The sequence below is a fragment of the Dromaius novaehollandiae genome, chromosome 1 (genome assembly GCF_036370855.1).
Source record: "Dromaius novaehollandiae isolate bDroNov1 chromosome 1, bDroNov1.hap1, whole genome shotgun sequence".
In the NCBI taxonomy this organism is placed as follows: domain Eukaryota; kingdom Metazoa; phylum Chordata; class Aves; order Casuariiformes; family Dromaiidae; genus Dromaius; species Dromaius novaehollandiae.
Genome location: NC_088098.1, coordinates 196,000,819 through 196,012,920, shown reverse-complemented (window position 1 = coordinate 196,012,920; position 12,102 = coordinate 196,000,819). Strand labels below are relative to the sequence as shown.

At 45.5% G+C, this 12,102-nt stretch overlaps 1 long non-coding RNA gene across 2 annotated transcripts in view; it reads left to right on the top strand.

Annotated features, from left to right (window-relative positions):
- LOC135327163 (uncharacterized) overlaps window positions 1-11,473 on the top strand; it is a 36,111-nt gene extending 24,638 nt beyond the window's left edge. For both annotated transcript variants that reach the window (XR_010387297.1, XR_010387296.1), the window contains one exon: window positions 7,132-11,473. This is a non-coding gene — a long non-coding RNA (uncharacterized LOC135327163). The remainder of the gene's footprint in view (window positions 1-7,131) is intronic.
- Window positions 11,474-12,102: the final 629 nt, after the last annotated feature.

Here is a 12,102-nt window from a genome sequence, read left to right as displayed (position 1 = left end):
AGCATCATATTTTGAAAACTAAAGACAAGTGCAGCTGCATAGCTACTTGATACCAGAGCTCCTCATTTTTGTACAAGCTATAAAATTCCATCTTAACTGCAATATTATCTTTTCATACATGATTTCACCTTTTATGTATAATTTCATACATGATTTTAAAATGGGGAAACATGGCTAAACCTGGATCTGTACTGTTGCATGCAATCCTGAATGTTAGATCATACCCTGACAAGTATGATATTAATTGACACAGGGCAAGACTCATATCTGTCCCTATTTGTGTGAGACTTGGCAATGTTATAGCATTTTTAAGCAGCAGTTCTTTTTCTCTATGCAACTTAATCATGTGGACAAGCCCACATATAATAATACTTACCATATCCGTCGCGTGTAAAAAATCAAATTTTGTTCAATTCTGCAAGCTTTTAATAAAGGGAGGAGAGCTTCAGAGAGCTGTTTTGACCTGTGATAACAGGGCAAGGGATGTACTTTCAGGAATATGAACTATCTTTAGTGTCAATTTAATTAAGGTAACTCAAACACTATGCAAAGATTCTTGTTCTCAAGATGAATATTAACTCTTGTGGTAGATTTACTTCTTATTTGAAACACAATTATTACTAATTGGCTGCACATATTGAAATGACTTCTGATTATGTCAATGCAATTAAGTTTTTTGGGAGGAGACATTATCAGATATCACTAGTAAGGACAAGGCAGGTATCACTGTAATTAGGAGCTGTACATACTGGCCTCTTTCTGGGCTTTTCCATGCCTTGCTTCTTCCCAGAGTCTCATTCTTTTCCTCTCTCTCTTTAAACTCGTACATACTGTATTCTCCCATGCTGCTCTGTACTTGACAAACTCTTCTAGTCTGGTTCTCCTCCATCTTCTTTCTCCCTGGAGCTCCACCAGGCTCCACTGCCCTTTCCTGGCACCTGGTATGGTCAGCACGGCGGTGGGGGTTAGTCCAGCAGCCAGAAATGGAGACATGGTTAGTGGGCAGAGAGCTTGTGAAGAGCTGTGATAACACTTCTACTCACACTTTCAGGGGGAACAATGAGCTGGATGCAGCAAGGATCAGGCCCACCAGGGGGGACAGCCTCAAGGGCAGCACAGGATGCCTGAGCTGGCATCGGTGGCTGCTGCAACTACGAGGGGGGGCTTGCTGGCTTGCTGGCTGCCCAAGGCAGAGCTTGCCCATCCTGTCAAGAAGGGTTTGTGTCTGAGAGAGAAAATGCCTGCAACTTGAGCTAAGGAGCCCTGGGATGAGAACAGCCAACCTGAGGAGAAATCTTGGCCAGTATTGTGTCTTTCCTATATTTTTAGATCGCTTCTTAAGGAAATGCAGTTTGTCTTGTTAGCTGTCTGCTTTTTGAATGTCTCGAACTCATAATTTCTTTCGTTCAGTTTCAGACAAGTTTGAGATGGAAACAGAAATCTCAAATATCTGAAGTTCCTACCAGTGTCATGAAAGCAGTAGCTGATTCCCCCCATGTAGCACACACCCTTGAGTACAGGCAAGTGAGCGTACTTGTATTATGAAATGTCAGAGGATCCCCAGGGATTCAGTGTGCACTCAGTCACCTGGTTTGTCCCCAGGCAGTCCACCCGAAAGTAGCTATTATTGGCATCCTATTGCAGGAAAAGCTTTCCTTTGCCTTCTCACCTTGTGAAACAGGTCATCCAACTGAGTGATACCAAACTGGAGGAAAGCGGGTCCCAGAAGCTCGTCTGCTCACCAAGACTTGTGTTGTTTATTACAGGAATTACTAGGGACAAGCTGAGGAAGAAAAAGAGGTCTTCAGCCAGGGCCCAGGAAATGACCAGGTGCTGCATTTTGAGGGAGGACATTGGATGCATGTCCCTGCTGCCAGCTGGGCAGCGCCCGTGTGAGCACCAGCCCTGTGGTGGGTGCCCTGCTGCAAGTAGCCTGGTAGCAGAGGGAGTCAGATCAAATGTGGCAGGGTTGGTACTGTGGTGGTACAAATTTCCTCCTGAGGCTTGGGAGACAGGCTGCCTGCATTTCTGGGATATCTGGTAAGGATCCGTGTCTGCCTCCGTATTCGCCTGGATCAGGAGCTGGTAATTCCCTGCCTGTCACAGTAATCCTTCTTCTCTAAATACAAAGCCCAGAAACTGTGAAACTGACATTTCCTGCAGCATTTTTTTTTTCAAAATTCATAGAGAGATAGTAATCCCCTTATTTGGAGGAGCTAAGAGCTCAGTGTAGTTAAATACAATGCTCAGAACAATAGGTCGAGTGCCCGAAATGAAAACATGGTCACCTCTGAGGTCAGCGTAAGAAACTTCTGTGAAACTAGTGTGTGGAGAGGAGGAAAGAAAGTAGAGAAACAAAAAGGGGAAGAAAAATCCATTTCGGACCTCTGGCCCTGCCTGTAGGACTTAATTATAAGCGTATTCTTTACAGAAGAGTGAGTGCATCACAGATTTTAAAATGGGGATGTTTCAATTACCTCGGAGTCCGTGGACACTCATTACAAAGCAAGGTCAAGCGCCAAAGGCAATATCCCAAGGGCCATGTTCGTGGGGAAGGGGGTGCCAGGCAGCCTGCCTGCGGAGGGTATGTGGAACAAGGGCTCACCAAGAGCCGCTTCAGCAGCTCTGTCCTCTGGCTCTCCGGGAAGCTGGACAAGGGTCCTTGTCTCTCGGCTGTCTCTCTGCTCTATTGCACAAACCCTGCAGAAGCTAATTATGCCCCAGGACTACAACAGTCCCTGTGAAACCATCAGGCACATGGGCTTGGGATGCAGTCAGCCTCGGCCTCACCCAACTGCCCCCTCTTTAAACCAAAGTCCCTTTTGGCGAGGACAGTTGCCCTCAGCATCCTCAGGGAAACCTTGAGCCCCTTGTTGGCTCAGCAGCTGAACTCCCTGGCTGGGGATATCCAGTGAAACCTTGCCCTGCAGAAAGCAAGTTGTGGAAAACGCCTCAACTCCCACCAAACGTCAGGGGTAGGTCAGTCGTAGGTGCCAGTCACGCTGGCTTATAAAGAAGTTTGAGTGTCAAAAGTCTGACAGTAAAACACCGAGGTGTTACTGGATGGTACAACAAAGCCGGAGAGGCTTGACAGATAAGGTGACAGGAGGACAGCACAGAAGAATAGGCAGTTTTTGATACAATCCCTTTGTAAACAATGGTCCTTCCTGTAAGATAAATTATGTCAGATTTTTAGCTGTCTGCAATATGAAAAATTTTCTATCACAAATGAGTTGTATCTTCACTGCTTCTTTTCTCTGTTGCTGTTATACAAAGCTACCTCCATAAGAGAAGCTGCACCTGATATGTCACTTTTGTTCTCTGGCCTGGTTAAGCATTTTCTGAAGCAGTCTGCTGCCTTGGAGCCTGTCAGAGTCATTGTTATAATTTTGTCTTCTTCCACTTCATTTGCCATACCATTTCCTGGAAGAGAGTCCCTGCCACTCAGGGCTGCTGATAAGCCCCGATGTCAATCATATCTCCACAAACCTCATTAATCTGCATACCCTCCTCCATGATCTCGGTGTGTCAGTTCCCTTTGCTTTCCTAGCGGTGGCTGTGCAGCTGTTGCTTTCTTCCCATTCCCCGCTTGCGGCTATGTCTTCCCTGCGCACAAGCCTATTACACACAACCCACACTGAGCTTTTCCCTAAAAATTTCCCACTGTCATTCTGCCAGCAGTGGAACGCCACATGTAATGGCAGCTGTACTGTAAACCAGCTGCTGTTTTCTTTATTGTTAATATCTAAACATACTCAGAGGAAAGCTAGCTGAGACAAAGAGAAAGCTGAGATGGTCCTCTTTTCAGTTTATTCTGTATTTCCATGGTTTCTAGCTTTCCCAGTTGGAGATGCCCAGAAAGACATTTACATGATGAAATGTAAGATTGCTCCAGTGAGGCTGACTTGAGTCAGTCAGTATTGGACAGCGGTCTGTGCTCCCTGGGGATTATTTGTAGCGCATCCTTAGCTGCGAGGCTTCAGAAGAAACAATCCTTGCAAAAACTAACATTCTATTAAGAGACAATTCTATTTTTTTTCTCTTTAATACTTTATGTCTGATTTATCAGAGGTCCAAACACAGCGACAGCCAGAAGAAATTGGCTGTAGTTTCCTAGTGCTCATGTGCAAGTTGCTGGTGGCAATGAGATAAGAAGGGACTTTCTGTGACTTTTGGTACTGGCACCGGAGGCGCATCAGGCCCAGACGGGATCTGCTTTATCAGCAGGTTCCCTCCCTTCGTCTATGTCTCCTTCCTTTCTTCGGAGCCTGCTTAGTATCCTGCCTTGCAATGCCCAAACACACACAGAGACTCTCTCCTTTCCTTTAGCTACCCTGTGATAACCGATGGGGAACCAGCTGAGCCTCAGAAAGGCTCTTTATGTAGGAGATTCTCTTTATGGAAGGGACATGTCGAGGTACATAGGTGACAGCAAATACTGCAGAAAAAGAGAAGCCACTTCCCTTTTCCCATCAGAAGCTGAAGAGGCTGTCTTTGAGTATCATTTTACAGCGACTCTGACCATTGCATTGCTAGCAGCTTGTATGACAGGAACGTCCAGGAGGTCTGAGCAAGATTTGTAACCCCTCTGTGCTGGGTGCTGTGCAGGTGCAGACTATACTCATGTCTCTCTCATTGCAATGCAATCTCATAGCCAACCTGCCTAAGTCTCCAAAAACAACCTGACTCCTCAACAGCTTAAGCACAATTAAATGCAAAGCTCCAATTATGGACGTGTTTGGGCTTTCCCATTCACTCTTGAGCAAGCAACATTCAGTGCTTCAGAAATGAAAATCCTGGGCTGTGGAAAAGCTCTGAAGCAACTACAGTCTTTAGTGTGTCTGGAGTAAAGAACACATATGGAGTCATACCTCCCTTCCCGCGAGATTGTGCTCATGAAGAGTGTAATGGTTAGCAATACAATGGAGAGTGAAACAATTTTTCCCATGAGAATTAATGAGTAGATCATTCTTTGAAATGATGTTGGCTGCTTTATCTGTGGGATTGAGGGCCCAACCATTATCATGCTTTTTTGTCCTTCATACTTGATTGACTTGACTGATCTTGATTCATCTGAGGAAGATGATGCTGAAAAATGGGACTGTTCAGAAAAAGACACAGAACTCTCACAGTAAAAGATTTATGCTTGGTGTTCATTCTCATGGATAAAGCAGACGAGATCTTTTTGAGCAGTGAACTGCTATGGAAAGCCCGCATCCCCGCAGATGACTATTAGGAGAATCCTGTGTGTGTTTCTTAATCCCCTGACACATCGTCCTCTATTTCATTAATTCTTATGGGAAAAATTACTTCACTATCCATTGAACTCAGTCACTTCACCTATGAGGCTGAACGCTTTGCGTGAAATTTCTGCTGAGAGCATTTTTGCTGCTTCTTTTGAATAGTCATATTTCCCTCCCCTTCCTCCACCTCCTTTTCAGATGGATCAAGAGTCAATCAAGGGTGAAGGATGGAAAATGCAGTCGTGATGATGGTTAGTGGGGCAGGGGAATAAACGATCCGCAGAGGAACTCCCAAGTGACGGATAGAGACATGACGGACAAAGGGATGTTGCTGGACTGCTGAAGGAGACCTGGGTCCACATATGACTCTGCCCTAATTTTCATACATTGTCTAGTTTAGGTCCAGATCTTTCCTCCTCCACATGGTTTCTGAACTGGGGTGTATCTCTTCTTATTAAATAGGTAATTTCCTTCTCCTTCAGCTGAGGCTGTGGTCATACAAGACAACGTGATGAAAACCTGTCCTTTCTCTCTGCCCTTTGTTTTCTCTGTGTTCCTGTGAGGCTGGAGCAATGCAGTGATGCTGCCTTTAAGGCAGTGCCCTTGCACCCCCCAGCGCACAGCCACTGCTGCTGTTTCTGCTCCCTGGCACTTCAGCCACGTTTGTGGAAGTGCAACTGTTTGTTCGGTTGTGCATGGCCTGGGTTTTTTTTACAGCCTTTTCTTCACATTCTAAAAATTGTGTCTCAGTTCCCTAATCAAGTTTGCAGAGTGGGTTGTGAGCTTTAACACTCCTGCTGCGGTTTCACACAACTGGGTGTCAGGTGGAGAAGGGGGATCCCACTGCCTGTGTGTCCTCCAGCCTGCTGCCTCCTGCCCCTCTCCTCCTGCAGCCTTCGCGCTCCGGCGACTGCTCCGGGAGGAAGGGCCTGGCTGTTTGGCGGGGAAATTTCTCTGTGGGACCAGCTGCCTTTTACCGAGCAGAGTTTTGTGATACAGCCGAGCTAATCTAGCAGCTCTGCCAAAAGCTGGGCTCCTTCTACTCTTCACTCCATGTCCTGCTTTCCTTCTTTTCCCCTCCACTCCCCCCGCCACCCCTTGTGCCACCCTGGCACGTTCAGCTTACTGACCTGGCACAAAGTACCCCACCTCACCCCCCAAAAGGCTGTGGCTGCGATACCAAAACGGACTTCAGCCCCAGCCCCAGCCACTGGCTCTGAGGCGCGTATCTCCCACTCCCCCTTCCCAGCAGTATCCCGCCGCCCTGTTGCTGATCCAGCTCAATACGCTAGCTCCGCAGAAAGCTGTTCACTTGACTTTTGCTGCTCTGTCAGTTTTTTGCAGGGTTAACATGCCGGGATGGCTCACAGCAGCCCCAACAAGTGCTGGAGCCAGTGCAAGGAGAGCAGGACTGCAGTGGAAAGAGAGCCGGAGCAGTTCCTGCAAGATTAGTTCTGCTGCTGTCTGGATGGGAACTGTGCAGGTCTAGGGACCCTCCATTTTCTGTGGCTCAAAGGTGCTAGATGCAGGCCTGCAAAGAAACTATTGGCTACATATATGCAAAGGCAAATTTGCATCAACCAGAATTCATAAAATGCACATAGATGCATTCCTGAAACTATCATAACAGTTACATTTTCCTCAACTGTAATGCTTCCTTAATATAAATATGAAAAAAATGAAAGAACTCTATATTTGTCACTTAAATGGTGCAATCCTTACTCATGATGATTAGAAGTTACTCACATGAAAATTCCCCTTAGTCCAAGCAAATGTATTCAATTATATTTATTCAGCTAGGAAGTAGATTTGTTGAGCAAGCTGCCATTTTTATCTGACCACAATTATTCTTTTTCATGGCTGGAATTCCTCGTCTCTCATGGGACAGATTTCTTCCACGGCGTCATTTACAAGAACTCACATCAAGCCGCTTTATCATCTGTCTGCAATGTTTCATTCCTGTTATCAAGCAGTAACACAGCTCCGAGAGGCAACTATTGTGATCCCAGAAGACTTTGAAATTACGGCTTAAAATAATCAAAGCAATTCTAAAAAAGTATGTGAACTCATCCTAACCACTTGGTTGTGCTCAAAACATTCAAAAATGAGCAGGTTATTGCTAAAACCATGCCTAAAGTGATATGTTTTGACAGGATTTTCAGCCACTAGTAATTTGATTATACAAGATATTCCTCATAATTTGAATCAAGGTGCAATTGGCTTGAGATTTTAAGCTGATATTTTTCTGGCAAGACTCTGCTTCCTTTATATGATAGATTTACTCTGGCTACAGCATTTTATTTCTCATTAAATTAGCCAGCCAACATTCACAAATGAGGGAATTGCCTGATTTAGTAGTAATTTGTACAGAGCTCCGTTACATCTTTGTAACACAGGTTTATTTGGGGGTTGTGGCAAGCCAGGCTCTTTCCTGATGAGAAGTCTGGCAGTCACCGTCGAAGCCAGCTCCTCCATGTTTATCTAGATACAAGAGCTGTCCCACTTTAATTACACTGATACAGTTTAAGTGACATGCTCACCCCTAGTGTTGATGCAATATAAAAGAGCTTATGTTATTACAGCTGCTCAAGTCCAGAAGACACCTAAGTCAGTATCAGATAGCTTCATTCCAGGACAAGTATGTCGGCACTCAAGTTTTAGCTGGTTTAATCTAAGTTTAAGATAGTATTTAAATGAAAATACCTGGTATGACTATAGTGGATTCGGGCTGCGTCCTTCCTGGGACAGGAACCTCCGAAAAGTCCTCCAGAGCTGATAGTCCTAATGCGACATTGCAGCCTAATCAAACTGGCTCGTGTGTGTGCTATATATTGGGGGTTTTTACTTGCTTTCTTCCCCAGTAATCTGGGAAACTGAACATTGATTGCACCTCTTGCTTATTTCTGCAGAGAAATAAGCCTTGTGCAGCCTTCTTGCATCACTGCTCTGTCATTACTACTAAGTAAACAGAGCCGGGGACCGCTGTCTGATCCGGAGGCTGAATAGCACAGACTGGCTATATCCATGCTACGTAGTGCTCGACCCTGATCTCCCATCTGGAGACGCTGTAGACAATAAGACGTTGTTATTAATGCATGTGTGTGTTTCTTCTTTTTTTTGTTTTTAATTTCTGCTGTAATAGCTGTACTGCAGCTCAGAAGAACAGTGTTTTATTGCATGAAACAGGGCAGCTATTGCATGTGCAAGGGTGGGGAGGAGGCATGCTAGAGGCTGCGAAGCACTGGGAAGGTGTCCTGGTGCTTATTTCAGCACATGGGACAAAGCTTGGGTGCAGAGCAAAGGGGGAGTCCATGACGCTTCCCATCCATGCCCTTCTGGTGGGGAAGGGAGACTTAGGGGGCCCTCATGCCTTCGCCACTAGCGTGAGGCCACTCGGGTCATGTCATGGCGATGGCGTGTGGTTGCCCTGTTCCACTTTCACACTGCACACGCACAGGCAGGCCATCCCTGCTCCGGTCACAGGTTCCTCGCTTGGATATATTCCCTTGGCTCCTCACTTGGTTGTATTTCCCGGTCTATGTGTGAGGCTATTCTGCCACCTCTCTGTAGTTGCAGGAGCTTATGTTAAAGCACATCAACAAAGTGGCTTAGGTTTGAAACTGTGCTTGAAACTGCTCTGCCTTCATTTATAAAAGTCAGTTTCTCATCAATTTTTTCTTTTCTCTCTAGTATAAGCAACATTGTTATCCTTGCTTTGTTTGTTGGAATCACATATGAAATATTTCACTATATGTGTGTATAGGTTACAAATCTATTCACTGTCTCTTCCATATGTTTAAGAAAAACAAGCTTATATGAATTATCTACAGCAGATAATTTCACCTCTGCACAGAGTCTAAAAATAAAGCAGAGCCCACATTCTACAGCTAAGTAGGCTTTAATTAGGTGTGATAATAGCATGAATTGTCTCTTAGAGCACAACAGCTCAGCAAAATCAGAAGTCAAGTGCTCTGAGTGATAATTGTCTGCTAAAATGTTCCATTAAGGGAAGAACCTCAATGCGTGGCATGCACTTGTTTTTCATATAACAGGTTTTGGCAGTCTGATTAACATTTTGGGTCAATCTGGGCTTCTTCAGCTATTGTCACTGTTTCGATATAGCCAGTGCATCCTTCCGAGTACTAAAGTAAAAGGAGGACAGTGAAACTCTGCCTCTGTAAGCCCCCATCAGCAGCAATTTCACAGTGGTGCCTTTGGAGATGACAGGTGGGATTGCTGCTTTCTGAAGATTAGTGACCGAAGTGCTGGGGAGGTGCAGGGGACACTTCGGTAACAGGCAGCTTGAGTGGAGCAAGCCTTCCCTTTCTGCTAGGAAAGCGGGGAGGGGTGTATGTTATGAATAGTGAGATTTCTCCAGAGACAGATGCTTTTCAGTGATTATATCTTTATTAGGCACAGCCACTGATGAAAAAAACAAAACAAAACAAAAAACAACCCTCTACCAACCCACCACAGATGATATTTTAGGCGGTCTGAGGACCTGGAGTACCGTGCTAGAGGAACAAAACCCTCACTATCTAGTTAGCTCTCAGATAAAAAACACAGGGATTGCCCTCACCTCACTTCAGTGAAATGGATACTTCTGAGCTAATTTCAGTGCCTACACCGGGGTGAAAAGATTTATACCCTAGAGGTGCCCATTTCCCTCTGCTGGCCAGGAAGGGAGCGTGGAGTGCTTAGCCCAGACCCAGTTCGTTTTCTCAGATCTCTGCCCACTATTTTGGCCTTAGATAAATTCTGGGTTTTCTCATGAATAACGGTAAACAGAGGTGAAGGCTTGTATTCTGTCCTGCCTGCCCTGGCAGAGGCCAGGAACCTCCAGCAGAGCTGACAGCAGAGGGTTTCATGTCGTAAACCAGCACAGCTAACGCTGCCAGCGCCTGTCTCGTCAGAGCCCTCGTTTATGCCAACCGTGGGGACATTCTCAGCGAGTTTACCAGCTAAGATGCTTTATCTTCGCTGTGTTTTCAACTCATGCAAATCATTTAGCACTGGGGGAGGGAAGAATGTAGCTTTTTTTCGGCAGGGAAGACAAACCTTAAAGAAAGGTCTTTTAAGGATAAGAGACTCTTTCCCTCATCTTGCCACATGGATGGTACTTGGCACTTGGTACTTGACTGTAGGCAGATGCAAGCACAGTGTGTTTGAGCGCCAGTACATAGGCAGAAGTAAGGAAGTTATTGCGCCCGTAGGAAACGTGGATATATCCTGTGACGCTGACCGTGCTGCACTACGAGACCTCTAACAACAGCCTCATCAGATGGGCACTGTGCAGGGGAAGTTTCTGCAGGATGCTGCACCAGACAGCAGGGACCGGTGTGCCAGGTTGGAGGTTGGATGCAGCCCATGAACGTTGCTGCCCAAGTCTCACTAGTGTGCCAGAAATGTGCCGTCTCGTGCCTGTTTGTGGGAGGCCGCGGGCTCCTCGCTGTTCTCCTGCCCTCCTGGTCTCTGCAGGGCGCCGCTGCGGCTCGCAGACAGGACGGTATCATGTGGCATCCGCAAACTGCCTCGCGTACGGGAAACCAGTTCACTGCTCCTTCTGAACAGGCCTTTGTGCATTTGCCCAGAGGACTTCGTAAAAATTAATTGAGTTGCCCAGCATTAGACACAGATCATAAAACTCCCATCTGATCTAATGCCTGCTGCTGATCTTAACAGCTGATTGAAACGATGAGTGCTGGCTCTTCGCGAATATCATAAAAATCACACAGATAGCTATAACGCAGGCTGTATATTTAGATAAGGCTTTAAACTTACGACGAAAACACTCTGCCTGTCTCACAGGCTTAGTCGCCTAATGGGAGTAAAAGCCTTGGGCACGGGTTTAAACGTAGCATGAATGAAGGAGATTATTATTTGAGTTACAAGTTTTGCAGAAGAGCAGATCTGTTCATCCATCTACTTATCTATCCATCTATCTATCTATCTATTTATTTATTTCCTCGTTCATTTGAAAGAGAAATAAACATGTAGAAAGAGAGAAGAACTGGAGAGCAGCCAGTCAAAGAACAGAAAGCTTTGCCATGAACATGTCTCATTTCTGCCTGACGCCATCTGAAACACCATTGCGACCTCCCTGGCAGACTCTGACACGTACCTATGCTCTAAGCTCTGGGAAATGAAAGCAAATGGAGGCCTGTTTTACCTAGAAAGCTTGGAGAGCTGAGGACTAACATCCCTGTTAAATAAAGCCACCACAAACCATCTATTTGTTTGCAGAATGTTAATTTACACATGTAATTATGATAATTATCAAGAAAAATGGTCGAAGAAATAGAAATATCTTATCAATGCATTCATTTTGTAGATGTTCACTAAGTATTATATGTATATGTATTATTTCAATTAATCTATATCCTGGTACCTGGGTCTTATGTTACAAGTTCCTTCGGGGCAATGATGCTTTGTACAGCATGAAGTTTCTCCTTAAATAAATATTACAGAATCACACAGAATCACAGAATGGTTGAGGTTGGAAGGGACCTCTGGAGATCATCTGGTCCAACCTACGTGCTCAAGCAGGGTCACCTATAGAGCAGGTTGCCCAGGACGATGTCCAGATGGCTTTTGAACATCCCCAAGGAAGGAGACTCCACAGCCTCTCTGGGCAACCTGTTCCAGTGCTCAGCCACCCTCCTAGTGAAGAAATTTTTCCTTATGTTCAGACGGAGCTTCCTGTGTTTCAGGTTGTGCCCGTTGCCTCTCGTCCTATCGCTGGGCACCGCTGAGAAGAGTCTGGCCTCATCCTCTTTACACCCTCCCCTTGGATATTTAAACATGTTTATAAGATCCCCCGGAGCCTTTGTTTCTCCAGGCTGAATAGTCCCAGCTGCCT